This window comes from Chiloscyllium punctatum, chromosome 2 (genome assembly GCF_047496795.1).
Source record: "Chiloscyllium punctatum isolate Juve2018m chromosome 2, sChiPun1.3, whole genome shotgun sequence".
Classification (NCBI taxonomy): Eukaryota; Metazoa; Chordata; class Chondrichthyes; order Orectolobiformes; family Hemiscylliidae; genus Chiloscyllium; species Chiloscyllium punctatum.
This window is the reverse complement of record NC_092740.1, coordinates 129191446-129204291: the sequence shown is the minus strand read 5'-3', so window position 1 is coordinate 129204291 and position 12846 is coordinate 129191446. Positions and strand designations below refer to the sequence as shown.

The 12846-nt window shown below is 40.7% G+C and overlaps 1 long non-coding RNA gene across 1 annotated transcript in view; it reads left to right on the top strand.

Annotated features, from left to right (window-relative positions):
• Nucleotides 1-12482, top strand: part of LOC140489357 (uncharacterized) — a 37040-nt gene extending 24558 nt beyond the window's left edge. Inside the window, exons 2-3 of the long non-coding RNA XR_011963124.1 lie at nt 7608-7645; nt 12105-12482. This is a non-coding gene — a long non-coding RNA (uncharacterized lncRNA). The remainder of the gene's footprint in view (nt 1-7607; nt 7646-12104) is intronic.
• The last annotated feature ends 364 nt before the right edge of the window (nt 12483-12846 follow it).

Genomic DNA, 12846 nt, shown 5'->3' with positions numbered 1-12846 from the left:
TGGCCCAAATCCCTCCAAACCTTCCTATTCATATACCCATCCAGATAGCTTTTAAATGTTGCAATTCTACCAGCCTCCATCACTTCCTCTGGCAGCTCATTCCATACACATACCACCCTCTGTGTCTCTTTTAAATCTTTCTCCTCTCACCCTAAACCTATGCCCTCTACTTCTGGACGCCCCCACCCCAGGGAAAAGACTTTGCCTATTTATCCTATCCATGCCCCTCATGATTTTATAAACCTCTATAAGGTCACCCATCAACCTCCGATGCTCCAGGGAAAACAACAGTAACCTAATCAGCCTCTCCCTAAAGCTCAAATCCTCCAACACTGCAACATCCTTGTAAATCATTTCTGAACCCTTTCATGTTTCACAACATCCTTCCAACAGGAAGGAGACTAGAATTGCATGCAATATTCCAACTGTGGCCTAACCAATGTCCTGTACAGCCGCAACATGACCTCCCAACTCCTGTACTCAATACTCTGACCAATAAAGGAAAGCATACCAAATGTCTTCTTCACTATCCTATCTATCTGCAACTCCACTTTCAAGGAGCTATGAACCAGCACTCCAAGGTCTGTTTGTTCAGCAACACTCCCTAGGACCTTACAGAAAGCAGGAAACAACATGCCGGTTAACTTAGCATCTGCCACAGGGCAACTGTTGGAATTTGTTATTAAGGAGGTTTTAGCAGGAATCTTATTAAATCTCAATACAACCAGGCAGAATCAACCTGGTATTATCAAACAGAAGTCAAGTTGACTAATTCACCAGAATTCATTGAAATAGTAACATGTAAACTACATAAAGGGAAACCTATGTGTTTGCTCTGCTTAGAATTTACAAAGGAATTTAACAAGGTGCTTCAAAGATTACTAAGAGTTGCTAAGGTAAAGTAAGAGCTCACAGTGTTGGATGTAACATATAGGATTGATAGAGGATTGGCAAGCAAGAAACAGAGTTGGCGGCAAAAATTGGTCATTTTCAGTTTGACAAGATATGTAAAGTGGAAAGGTGTCTCAATTTATCTAAACTATCTGTGTGAAGGGACCAAATGGGCGGTTGCTAAATTTGCTGATGACACAATGATAGGTACAAAAGTAAGCTTTGAATAGGACATCAGAGGACTGCAAAGGAATATAGAAAAGGTTAAGTGTGTGGGCAAAATTTGACAGATGGAGTAGAAACATTGAACTTGTTGGCTTTGGCAGGAAGCATAGAAAAGCAGCATATTATAAAGTCATAGAGACTAAACCTTTAACACTATGGCAGTCCCAGTCGATGTTTGGAAAGTTAAAATCCCCTACCCTAACTACCCTATTATTCTTACAGATAGCTGCGATCTCCTTACAAGTTTGTTTCTCAATTTCCCTCTGACTATTAGGAGGTCTATAATACAATCCCAGTAAGGTGATCTTCCCTTTCTTATTTCTCAGTTCCACCCAAATAACTTCCCTGGATGTATTTCCAGGAATATCCTCCCTCAGCACAGATGTAATGCTATCCCTTATCAAAAATGCCACTCCCCCTCCTCTCTTGCCTCCCTTTCTATCCTTCCTGTAGCATTTGTATCCTGGAATATTAAGCTGCCCACCTGCCCATCCCTGAGCCATGATTCCATAATTGCTATGATATCCCAGTCCCATGTTCCTAACCATGCCCCGAGTTCATTTGCCTTCCCTGTTAGGCCCCTTGCATTGAAACAAATGCAGTTTAATTTATTATTCCTACCTTGTCCCTGCCTGTCCTGATTGTTTGACTCACTTCTGTTCTCAGCTGTACCCATCTCAGATCGATCTCTTTCCTCACTATCTCCCTGGGTCCCACCTCCCCACCCTGCCACCCCCACCTTACTAGTTTAAATCCTCCCAAGCAATTTTAGCAAATTTACCTGCCAGTATATTAGTCCCCTTCCAATTTAGGTGCAATCCGTCCTTCTTTTACAGGTCACTTCTACTCCAAAAGAGATTCCAATGATCCAAAAATGTGAATCCTTCTCCCATATACCAGCTCCTCAGCTATACATTCATCTGCTCTATCCTCCTATTCCTGCCCTCACTAGCTCTTCACATTGGAAGTAATCCAGATGTTACTACCCTTGAGGACCTCCTTTTAAAATTTCTGCCTAACTCTCTGTAATCTCCCTTCAGAATCTCAACCTTTTCCCTTCCAATGTCGTTGGTTCCAATGGCATACAATGATCTCCTGCTGGCCCCTCTCCCCCGTGAGAACATTCTGCACCCTCTCTGAGACATCCTTGATCCTGGCACCAGGGAAACAACACACCATTCTGCTTTTTCTCTGCTGGCCATAGAAACATCTGTCTGTACCTCTGACTACAGAATCCCCTAATACAATTGATCTCTTGGAGGCCGACATAACCCTCGTTGCATTAGAGCCAGAAACTTGGCTGTTCGTGCTACGTTCCCCTGAGAATCCATCATCCCCTATATTTTCCAAAACAGCATACCTGTTTGAAATGGGTTTATCCACAAAAGACTCCTGCACTAGCTGCCTACCTCTCTTAACCTTCCTGGAGTTAACCCATCTATGTGACTGTGTCTGAGACTTTCCCCCTTCCTAGAACTGCCATCCATCACATACTGTTGCTGTTGCAAATTCCTCATCGCTTCTATCTGTCTCTCCAACCGATCCACTCGATCTGATAAGATTCGCATCCAACAGCATTTGTGGCAGATATAATTCGCAGTAACCCTTAAACTCTCTTTAAACTCCCACATCTGACAAGAAGTACATATCACTGCAAAGGCCATTTTTGTTCCTTCACAATCTACAGACCCAGAAAAATAACACTGCCTTATTCCTCTACAAACAATGCCCCAGGCTAAATTAATAGCTATGGCTTATATTTTAAGTTTAATCAAAAGACTTATCTCCAAAAACATATAATCAAGAAAGAATCCACTATACTCACTACTGCAGCCTTTCTCTTGGACAGACTTAAAACAACAATTATCTGATTCTGTGTTGTGAACTTCGCCCAAACCGATTCCTCCAAGATTAGTTGTGAAATTCACTGTTTGTTCATTTTCCCAGATGCACTCCGATGTCCAGCGACACATGAATTCAAAAACAGCAAAGGCAGTAACTGTGCAGGTTCTCTCTCTCTCTCTCTCTCTCTCTCCTGCTCTGTCCTCACCATGTGCTTCCTTTGTCTGCTCTTCTCTCTTTTAAACTGCTGTTGTTTTGACTTTTTTTTTCCCAAAATTCCAAAACAATGCAACAGCATATAAAACAGTAATTGCTGCTCCTGGAATTTGAGGAAATCACCTCCAACACCTAAAATACCTCAAAAAAAGGAGCAGCTCTTACAGTGAGAAATTTTTCCCATCCTCCATCTTGGATTACCCAGAATTATTTAAATGGAGAGAGATGCGGAACTTTTGAGGTCCAAAGGGATGTGGACATCCCAATACATGGATCATAAAAGGCTAGTGTACAGATAAAACAAGTGATTATGAAGGCAAACTGAATGCTGTTGTTCATTCCACAATTGGAATACTGTGGAAGAGAAGAGCCAGAGAATGAGGTGGAGCTATGGGGCAGGATAGCTCTGCAATAGCATGAGGCAGTGCTGATGGAGAGATGAAATACTGTGTTCAGTTTTGGTCTTCTTACTAAAGAAAAGATATATATGTGTTTGAAGCTGTTTGAAGATGGTTCACTCAACTAATTTCTGGAACGTGGGAATATCATGATGAGAGGTTGGGGAAGGGTTGAGATTGTATTCATTGGAGTTTAGGAGAATAAGTGGTGGTATTATTTATTGCTATCGGATTCTGAGGGGACTTGACAGGGTGAATGCTGAAAGTTTGTTTCCTCTTGTGGAGTGACAAGCACAGTGGGACATAGATTAAAAATAAAAGATTGCAGATTTTATGCTGACAGAGATGAGGGATTTTTTCTCTCTCAATAATTAGCAGGGGCAGTGAGATCTCTTCATAGCTTTTTTCAAATCATTTGGATCTATGAATATTCTCAGATTTCCAGTTTTTTTCACTACTACCATGCTGCTATTCCAGTATGTAAGAGTTATTAATTCTTTGATTACTTCTGCTTTTCCAACTCTGTATTTCTGGTCTTTCAGGCTAGCACAGCTGGAATTTTCTGCATCAGATGCCAAGTCTACATCGAGATGATGCTCACCAGGAAAATATCCAAGACTTTTGAAAAAACAAAATCTTTGTAATCTTTTAGGATCTGTTCAGTAGTCAATGGCTTAGTATCCTATGATAAACTGCAAGTCTTTACTCACATGCGCCTTTCCCTAACTCCCTTCCCAGTCCCTCCCCCTTCCTTCCACTCCTCCCAGCCACCTACCGGATTCATTCCTCCCATTGACCAATCAGGTCATACCCTCGACCTGTCTCCACCTATCCCCACTTCACCATGCTACACTGCCACCCTCTTTATCTGCAGCTCTCCTTACCCCCCTCCCGAGTCCTGAAGAAGGGTAACTCCCAAAACATTGACTTTTCCACCTTGTGATGCTGCCTGACCTGCTGTGTTGTTCCAGCCTCCTGCAAGTCTTAAACTTGCTTCAGCCATGATTTGTGGATTGTCCTTAACATCTACTATTTGGAACACAATATCTTCATTCTTCTCATTGTGTTGGTCTCTCAGCTTAATTTCTCCTCTTGGGATGAACATCATTCCATAATATAGTCTCAACCTCAGCTTTGAGATTTTAATTTTTCTGTCACCATTCTGAGGCACAAGTTTATGAAGCTTATGATTTTGTAAGGAGCACCAACATCTTTCTAGCAATTCACATTTAATGATGCTCTCCTTGTGCAGTCATATGTGTCACAAACCCTTTAGATCTGACAATGTAAACCAGTTTTATGAAGTGGAGCGATTTGTCAGAATGATCAGCTGACATCATTCCAGCAGCATCCTTAAAAGCTTGCTGTGCTTCTTTTTAGTTAAAAACTTGCATGCAAAGTGATTCAGCTTCTTGCAATCAGTGCTTTACCCACATCACATGTGGTCTAAGGGTCTTTAAAAAAATCTAAGAAATAGGCCATCAGCCCCTTGAGCCTGTTCTGCCATCAATAGAATCATGGCTGATCCAACATTCTTCATGTGCACTTTCCTGCTCTTTCTCAGTAATCCAGGTTTCCCCCACTGATCAAAGGTCTCCCTATCTCAGCCTTAAATATACACAAGGACTCTGCTCCCCACAGCTCTCTATGGCAAGAAGTTCTGAAGATTCTCAAGTCTCTTAGAGAAGAAATTCCTCCTCATCTCAGTATTAAAGGTGACTCTTTATTCTGAGACTATATCCTCTGGTCCTAAACTCTGCTATGAGGGGAAACATCCTCTCAGCATCTACCTTGTCAACTCCCTTAAGAATCCTGTACATTTCAATGAGATCATTTCTCATTCTTCTAAACTCCAGTGAATCCCAAGCTATTTCATCTTTCCTCATAACAAAGTCCTTCATATCAGGGATCATTCTAGTGAACCTTCTCTGAACTGCATTCAATGAAATTATATCTTTTCTTACAAAAAGGGGACCAAAACTGCTCACAGTACACCAGTTGAGGTCTCACCAGCACCTTGTAAAGATGCAGTAAGACTTCTCAACTATGCTAACCCCCTGGAAATAAGGGTCAACATATACTTTTTGTCATTTACATAAATGATTTGGATGCGAGCATAAGAGGTACAGTTAGTAAGTTTGCAGATGACACCAAAATTGGAGGTGTAGTGGACAACGAAAAGGGTTACCTCAGAGTACAACACGATCTTGACCAGATGGGCCAATGGGCTGAGAAGTGGCAGATGGAGTTTAATTCAGATAAATGCGAGGTGCTGCATTTTGGGAAAGCAAATCTTAGCAGGACTTATACACTTAATGGTAAGGTCCTAGGGAGTGCTGCTGAACAAAGAGACCTTGGAGTGCATGTTCATAGCTCCTTGAAAGTGGAGTCGCAGATAGATAGGATAGTGAAGGCAGCATTTGGTATGCTTTCCTTTATTGGTCAGAGTATTGAGTACAGGAGTTGGGAGGTCATGTTGTAGCTGTACAGGCCATTGGTTCAGCCACTGTTGGAATATTGTGTGCAATTCTGATCTCCTTCCTATCGGAAAGATGTTGTGAAACTTGAAAGGATTCAGAAAACATTTACAAGGATGTTGCCAGGGTTGGAGGATCTGAGCTACAGGGAGAGGCTGAACAGGCTGGGGCTGTTTTCCTTGCAGCGTCGGAGGCTGAGGGGTGACCTTATAGAGGTTTACAAAATTATGAGGGGCATGGATAGGATAAATAGGCAAAGTCTTTTCCCTGGGGTCGGGGTGTCCAGAACACGAGGGCATAGGTTTAGGGTGAGAGGGGAAAGGTATAAAAGAGACCTAAGGGGCAACGTTTTCACGCAGAGGGTGGTACGTGTATGGAATGAGCTGCCAGAGGATGTGGTGGAGACTGGTACAATTGCAACATTTAAGAGGCATTTGGATTGGTATATGAATAGAAAGAGTTTGGAGGGATATGGGCTAGGTGCTGGCAGGTGGGACTAGATTGGGTTGGATATCTGGTCGGCGTGGACGGGTTGGACCGAAGGGTCTGTTTCCATGCTGTACATCTCTATGAGCTGAAAATGTGTTGCTGGAAAAGCGCAGTAGGTCAGGCAGCATCTAAGGAACAGGATGCCCGAAACGTCGATTCTCCTGTTCCTTGGATGCTGCCTGACCTGCTGCACTTTTCCAGCAACACATTTTCAGCTCTGATCTCCAGCATCTGCAGTCCTCACTTTCTCCTTGTACATCTCTATGACTCTATTTCATTAGCCTGTCTGACAACCCTGCTGCACCTGTGTGCTAACGTCCTGTACACGTACAAGTTTTATGTACAAGGTACCCCCTTTTTTGTGGCAACTTTCCTCCATTAAAATAATATTCAGTTTTTTTGTTCTCCCTTCCAAAATGAACAACTTTCTTTAATGAGATGTGCACTACAATATTTATATCCTGTCCTTTCGCCTTAATCTTCCAGTTGGCTTTTCGGCAAGCATTTCTTTCTTCCTTCCTTTCTTCCAATGTGTTGGTCATATTTGGACTAGAATGTCTTTCAGCATAATGCAAAGCTTTACTTATCCTCCCACTAATATGTTTAGGTCAATAATTGATGATCTGAACATGTTGATACTTTATTGAGAATAAGTTTCTGTCCTCTTAGCTGACATGCTGTCATAGTAGGACGTATTATACCTAAAACAATCTTAGCACTGTTAAGGCCATCTTTCCATTGTCCAAATTTACAGATTTGAGTTTTATCAGTGCTTTCACATACTGATCAATAGTCTCCCTGTCCCCCGAGCTCTGATGTTGAACATATAGCATAATAACCGGTTTCAAGATATGTCTCTTAGTCTTTAAGATCCCTCCTCTCAATGTTCCCTGTTCCTCAGTAAGATCCAGGATGTAATACAAATTGTAACACCCTGTTCCTAGCTCTGTTAGCAGGGTCACGACTCTGATTTGCTCAGTCTTTTTTCTTAAAAAAAAGTTAATAATTAATTTTGCTACTGAAAACAGAAAAAAATCTAAATGTCTCTTTTTTTTTCCCATTCCTACAGAAGTAGAGATTAGAAAATTCACAACCATGATGACTCAGGTTAGTGCTTTAAAGTTGGAAACTGCAGTTGTAATTTATTTCTTGATTTTTATTTGTGCCTGCATTTGCTGACATTAGCTTAATAAGTTGTGGGTGTCAGCAAACACTGCCTATATATATTCTATGTGGGTTGTCTGGGCTTGTTGAGCAATCATAGCAACCATTTCAGATGAGTAGTACCACTTTTAATAATTATTTTTAGTTCATGAATGTCTTAGCTATTGAAATCAATGATGGAAGTTGAATACTGATTAATTGATTATCCATTTTCAATATAATTGTAACTGCTTGAAAAAAACACTTCCAGCCTTACATATGTCCAAGTCAAGAGTGTGGTGCTGGAAAAGCACAGCAGGACAGGCAGCATCCAAGGAGCAGGAGAATCGATGTTTCCGGCGTAAGCCCTTCATCAGGAATCCAGCATCACACTTTTGATTCTAATCTCCAGCATCTGCAGTCCTCACTTTCCTCTTACATATATCCAATCCAAATTTCTATCTACCCAATATCTACAATCTAATGTCACCCAATTCCCATCTGCCTCAGCTGATTTGCTGAAAACTCTTGTCCACATTTTTAGTTGTGTTTGTCCTGTCTTAAAACCAAAAAGGTAAACTGAGTGTAAAGCTCCCCATCAATACTTCCAGGACAGGGACAGCACAGGGTCCAACAGTCAATAACCTTCTCTGCTCTTTTATGAACACAGAGTCAAAAATGAAACAGCCCTTGCTGGGGCGCTGAATCCCAATCAACCACAAATTAAAAGTTAAATGGAAACTTATCAGAACAAAACAGAAACTTACTAAATTAAAATAACTTTGCCTGGAGTGATGATGCACCCCAGTTCCTGCAGTGTTCATCGGCCCCTAAAAGGCTTCTACCATACTAGTGAGCACTGTGCAGTCCCTCTCCAGGAACACCTGAGCACGGTCATAGCTGCAAAAGAAGAGTGGTCTATCAGGAACAACAAGCCACTCCAAAGCCTGCAACCTTTGCGCCAGACCCAAGAGCAGACCCACAAGGCAGCCCTGACTTATCTGCCCCTCTCTGAATTGGGGATGTCTATAGATCAGGAGTGTGGAACTGAAGTGCAATCAAACTTTAAGGTGCATCTCCTTCAAAAAGCTAAAAAAGGGGATGCAAACAGAAACATTTAACACACGAAATATTGTCTTCCCCAGGCTACAAAAACTATTAATTGTGTTTCTAGACTAATTATTCCAATATTGTCTTGGTTGGTCCCCATGCTGACCCTCCATCAACTAATTTCAACTAAGTCCATGCTCTAATAACTGCAATCTCACACTGATGTAGAGATAGGAGATAATTGGAGATGAATAGGTTACCTGTATTGACAAAGGAAAACATATTTTCTAAGAAATCGTGGATTGGTAGTTTTAACCATGGCTCATTTGATTGCATTCTCAGTTCTAATCAGAAATTTATAGTGAGAGCCATCGTACAGCATGGAAATAGATCCTTTCTTCCAACTTATCTATTCAAACAGATATCCAAAATTAATCTCGTCCCACTTGCCAGCATTTGGCCCATATCTCTCTAAACCCTTCCTATTCATAAATCCATCCAGATATCTTTTTAAATGTTCATTCCTTACATGCACCAAACTCTGCATTAAAATGTTGCCCCTTAGAACCCTTTTAAATTTTTACCCTCACTTTAAATCTGTGCCCACCAATTTTGACTCCCCCACCCTGGAGAAAACATCTTAATTATTCACTTTATCCATGCCCCTCATGACTTTATAAGTCTCTATAAAGTCACCCCTTAACCTCCGATACTCCAGTGAAAATAGCCCCAGCATATTCAGGATCTCCCATCCCCTCAACCCTCCAACTCTGGCAACATCTTTGTAGATCTTTTCTGAACCCTTTCAAGTTTCAAGTTTCACAACATCTTTACTATATAGCAGTGTGTGTGGCAGAATTGAACACAGTATTCAAAAAGTTGCCTAACCAATGTCCTATACGATGACAATATGACCTGCCAACTCCTAAACTTATTGCACTGACCAATAAAGGAAAGCAAACCAAATGCCTTCTTCACTATCCTCTCTGTGACTCCACTTTCAAGGAACTATGAACCTGCACTCCAAGGTCTCAGCAACACTCCCCAGGACCTTACCATTAAGTGTACGTGTGCTGCCCTGATTTGCTCTGCCAAAATGTTGTACCTCATTTATCCAGATTAAATGCCACCCACCACTCCTCGGCCCACTGGCCCATCTGATCAAGGTCTCGTTGCACTCGGAGATAACATTCTTCACTGTCCACGGCCCTATCATTTTTGGTGTCATGTACAAACTTACTAACCATACCTCCTAAATTCACATTCAAATCATGTATATAAACGACAAAAAAAGTGGACTCAGCACTGATCCTTGCGACATACCACTGATTACTGTCCTCCAATCCAAAAGCCCACTCTCCATGTGAGTTCTATCCCACCCTAGAGATTTGAATACAACATTCAAGGCTGTCAACCTAATGCATTACTGAGGATGGACTTCACTTTCAGAATTGCTCTCTTTTGGATGATATTTGTCATCAGGTGGATATAGAAGATCAACAGAAAGGTGAGATGCCCTTGCAGTCCTGGCTAACACTTCTCCCTCAATTAACATTATTGAAAAGTAGTTAGGAAGACAAATAAAATTTTTGTCATTAATTGCTAAAGGGGTTGAGTTTAAAAGCAGAGGGGTATTGTTATAGTTGTACAAGGTGCTGGTGAGGCCACACCTGGAGTAATGTGTGCAGATTTGGTCTCCTTAAAGTATTACTGGCACTGGAGGGGATACAGAGGAGGTTCACTAGGTTGATTTCTGAGTTGAGGGGGTTGCCTTATGAGGCGAGGCGGAGTAGCTTGAATTCCAATGAATATAATCCCAAAAGGAATGAGAGGAGATCTTATAGAAACATATAAAATTACGAAGGCAGTCAATAAAATAGAAATAGATAGGATGTTTCCACGGTAGGTGTAACTAGCACAAGGGGGCACGGCCTCAACATTAGAGGAAGTAGGTTTACAACTGAACTGAGAAGGAACTTCTTCACCTAGAGGGTTATTAAATCTATGGAATTCCTTGCCCAAGGAAGTAGTCGGCGCTACTTCAGTACTTGCTTTTAAAGCTAAGGTAGGTACATTTTTGAAAAATAAAAGGAATTAAGGGATATGGTGAAAATGAGGGTAGGTGGAGCGGAGTCCACAAAAAGATTAGCCATGATCTTATTGAGTGGCAGAGCAGGCTCGAAAGGCGGGATGGCCTACTCCTGCTCCTAGTTCTTATGTCAGATGCAGAGGAGCTGGTGTTGGTCTGGGGAGAGCAAAGTTAGAAATCACATAACTCCAGGTATTAGTCAAACAGGTTGCACTATAACCTGGGGTTGTGTGATTTTTAACATTTAAAACTGATTAATCTAATACCACAGTGCGGTTTGTTGGAGTCTATTATATGTAAATTGGCTGCTATTTCTTGCATTAGAAAGTGACTGCACCCAAAATGTATTTATTTGGCTATAAAGTACTTTGGATAAGCATTACTGTGGCACCTGGCATAACTATCCTAAATGGTTTATCTGCAGTAACAAACCAGTAGGCCCTAGAGATTTATGTCCTTAGACCACTCGTAAGTCTTAGAAACATGCTTGAATCAAGATAGTAAAGAACTTCAGGAATACACTCGTCATAAATGGATGGTCTGTACTGTACAACGATAATTGTGAGGACATGAATATTTATTGCACAAAACTTGTAACTGAAGTGACGTCTTCAGTAGTTCGAAGACAATGGAATTAAAGAGGGATTTTGGAATAGACTAACCATTGCTACATAATAACTGTACAGCAATTAGATTGGATGAAGAAATTGATATTAACAAAACATAAGTTTTTACAAGATCACTATTGACTTGACTCTAATTTTGAATTTAGATCAGCCCTTGCATATTTCTGATCTAAAACAACTCAGTTCTTCAACAGTGTTTTTCATATACCTTTAAATAATTACTTTAAATTTTAATTAAGTGAGTCAAGGTAGATTTCCACGAAGGGGAGTTACAGATTTGAGTATCTCACTACTTTCAGAAAACGCCTCTTATTCTTAAGATTAAGATACATTAATAAGTATTCACATACTGTAGATGTCACATTGTCTGACTGAAATTAAGGCACTATTGCACACCAAGAGTTTGGCAAAATGAGCTGAGTAGCTACCTTCTTCACTGCAAATTTGAGTCTTTTTTTAAAAAAAATTGCAAAACAATTTGCTTATCTTGGAACAAGAATAATTTTCTACAAACAGCTGTACAAAACATAACTACTTCAAACAAAGCAACACCAAGTAAGTAAGGCAGGTTAAATCACTTCTCTCCAATTTTTGTTTATAGGAAAGACGAGGAAAAACTTGAGTCTTACATTTCTTTTTACTGTTTCCTTTTCTACAGCTTCTGTTATGTTAATCCTAGAATCGTAGATTGTAAAGGATTCAATGCAATTGACTGCTAAGAAGCGGGAGGCTTGTCTAACCAAAAAGTACTGCCAGAGCAAAGTTTATGGAATCAGAAAAATATCTGTGCAGACTTTCTTGAAAGACTATTTGAATCCAATATCTCCACTTTTGGTCTGTAATCCTGTAAATTTCTCATTTGAGTGCTTGTCCAACATCCCTTAAAATTATTTAATGAATCAACTTATGGTCATTTTTTTTTGTACTGTTGTACAGTGGAAGGCTGATTTAACACAGACTTGTAAACCATAAAATTTGCTTACTGATGGAGATTTCATGGGTCCAGATACCTTTCTCTGACCTGGGCCTGACCCCGACCCCCTCCCACCCCCGCGGTGATGTCCCATCAACTCCAACTTCCTATCTATGGTTCAGTTATAACAGTTTTATTTGTTGGATCTTGATGACCATGTTATAAACTATTGTATACCCAATGTTCTAAGGTGCACGTGCACTGAAGCACAGCAAAATAGAAGGTATCACACAGCTGATCATAAAGTGTCTGTTTAAGATAAATGTATTCATCCTTCTCATGCAAAAGGTAAAATTAAAGTTCTATATATTGTGATAAGCAAACTGCAAAACAGAGAATATTGTATACAATGATCTCCATGTTTGCTGTTTTAGATACCTTGGCAAGCAAGCTTAATTCACCCTGATAGGGCAGCAATGTACACGTC